Source organism: Temnothorax curvispinosus, unplaced genomic scaffold (genome assembly GCF_003070985.1).
Source record: "Temnothorax curvispinosus isolate PA1 unplaced genomic scaffold, ASM307098v1 QBEX01018534.1, whole genome shotgun sequence".
NCBI lineage: Eukaryota > Metazoa > Arthropoda > Insecta > Hymenoptera > Formicidae > Temnothorax > Temnothorax curvispinosus.
The window spans coordinates 923-3,466 of NW_020228314.1; the positions used below are offsets into that span (position 1 = coordinate 923).

The 2,544-nt window shown below is 39.9% G+C and overlaps 1 long non-coding RNA gene across 1 annotated transcript; it reads left to right on the forward strand.

Annotated features, from left to right (window-relative positions):
* The first annotated feature begins 266 nt into the window (after nucleotides 1-266).
* Nucleotides 267-976, forward strand: LOC112468482. The gene is made up of 3 exons (XR_003042408.1): nucleotides 267-510; nucleotides 578-702; nucleotides 782-976. It is a non-coding gene; the product is annotated as an uncharacterized LOC112468482 (long non-coding RNA).
* Nucleotides 977-2,544: the final 1,568 nt, after the last annotated feature.

Sequence of the window (2,544 nt, forward strand, 5' to 3'; positions counted from 1 at the left end):
GTCAATTTATCGAATGCGATATACCTTTCGGTATCCGTATAGATTATAAATTCCGCGAAGCCGCGGCCACATCATTGGCTGAAACACATCTCGTCCTTGATCTCGTTAGTCACGTCACGATCGCAGAACGGCTGCGAGCGGAGGGGAACGCGATAGAGAACAGATATTTTGTATTTCTAGATAATAGAGGAATAAAACACGGCGCGGAAAAGACGAGCCTTTCTTTTATAGGTTTTTAAGTAGGATATTGTTACTGTGTGCAGATTCTCTCATGAAACGCGAAGGGGTACTCGGTCAGAAGACGACAAAGGACGGGAAGCGGGAAGCAGGGAACAGAAGAATGAATAAGAAGGAAAACAGTGCTCGCTCACGTAGACGCCAGAACGTGTGTTTCGAAATGCGAGAGGATGCCAACCGAGACGAGATCAAAAGTCTTTCGTCCGTGACATCAAAATCTAAATTTCAAGATTGTATATAGCTCCGGCTCGTAACGAGGGAGTTCAAATTCCGGTAAAACGCAAAAAAATGAGATGATAATAATATAAATGATAAATATAATAAATTATTATATTATTAGAAAACGAGACGTCGCCGTATAATTTCAATCGCGTCATCGACTGGACGACATCGCGCGATGTCCTCCCGCTCCCGGCCCTCCTCGTAGACACCCCCAATGGATCGCGCTTAAATCTGGAGTAAGTGGTGAGTAAGTGATCCATATATAGAAGCGCCCCCACGTTCCACCAACACGTACGCGCACCTGTCATGCATATATACGCAGCGCGGCCGCCGTGGAGCGCACTTTTTGTGCTTGAGCTTGAGCTTGCGGCGGGAAGGCTCTGCGCAACGACGCGAGGAAAATAATTTTCCGGTGAGGAGGCCCGAGACAAGAGAGAGAGAGAGAGAGACCTGAGTTACGCGGATCCGCCATGCCTGGACGCCCACTCTGGCAGGTAAGTGACGCGTCATTTCTCGAAATCGGACCGCGATAAACAGGGCGTCGTATCGCTGCGTCTCCCTTCTCTCTAATCGTGTCTGATTTTCGATTCCAATTCGCAATTATTATTTCATTACGCTATTATTTTATTACCGGAGACACATACATTTTATCCCATAAATTATATTGTGAATCTGAATATCATTTTGCAATTAATATTGTAATATTCTACGACACACACATGTGCAGTTGTTTCTTAAATTAAAGAACCTCTGTTTACGAATTATTAAATGCTTGGCATTCAATTAAAATAAATATTACAAAAGTCCTACGTGATACATATCTGTATTAATTATAATGATTTACGTGAAATTAATGAATTTTATGTTGAGCTATATCACAATATCACGATTTTTACATATTGCTTTTATAGGTGCGTTTTAAACTTTGCTTGAAAACATGAGCGTACATTGTGTGATAACGTAAATGACAATAGAGTACTTCTGTGTAAAATAATAGCACGAATATTGATAAGATTAAAGTTATGAGAGAGAAAATTACAGAAAAATATTAGGAAAACTTGAAAGACTTGTTCTTCTCTTTATTCTTCTGAAATATAAACCGTGCGTGCGTAACAAATCAAGGCTTAAAAACGTGTGGTGAAAATTAATTAATACAATTAATTTCGTCTTATCATCTTGCGAGGGTGAAATTTCATAAAATCGCACATCGCGTAAACAAGATTCCTCGATATACTGCTCTTATAATATATTTTTAACACCTTCTGAAAATTTGAAGCAGCTTTTCTATTTCGAAGCTCTGACTCATACGTCAATCTTATACGAGACTTCCGTCGATTCGCGCATTAAGGCGCTCTTAATTCAGAATACGCTTTTAACGTTATGAATCATCAACGGAAATTTATCGTCGATCATGCTTCCTTTAAGCAAGCAAATAATTTTCGAAAGTAAGTATCGAACGATAAAATTGAGATGAGCGCAATCGTTTTCTGGTATCAAATTTCAGAGTAAGCAAATCTTTATGCAACACTATGTGAATCGCGCGTTATAGTATATATAATTAATAATGCGGTAAAAGCGTATAGTAATAATAATTACATGATAATAAAAACTCTTTTGAAATACTAGTAATGTACTATTAATTGATAACAAGAAACTGAAACACGTAAGAATTCCTTTCTCACGATAACGTCGGTTCCGTTTTGAAATAAGTGACATTCCGTGACCCGGGTCCAGCAACGGTCGCCGCGTGTGCCACGGCGATCCAGAAATAAACCGAAAGGCACTCGGATTTGCCAAGGAAAGCAAAAGTTATAGGAATTAAATTTTACCGTGCCAGAAACACGCGCGTACGCTCATTAGCTTCCACGAAAAACCCAGAAAAGCGTGTCGCGGATGACGTGGTCGCGAGTTCCCGATTTATTTACAAACATTAGTAGATATTTTTATACCCGCGTGGGTGAGAAGATAAGCATGACGTGACGCTGCGATGGAAGATAGACCGCGGCGTAAGGCAAGAAAATTTTCCGTCGATTCGATATACCGCTCTCCAACCATATTTCTTTCTAGTAATCAATATTTTTATCG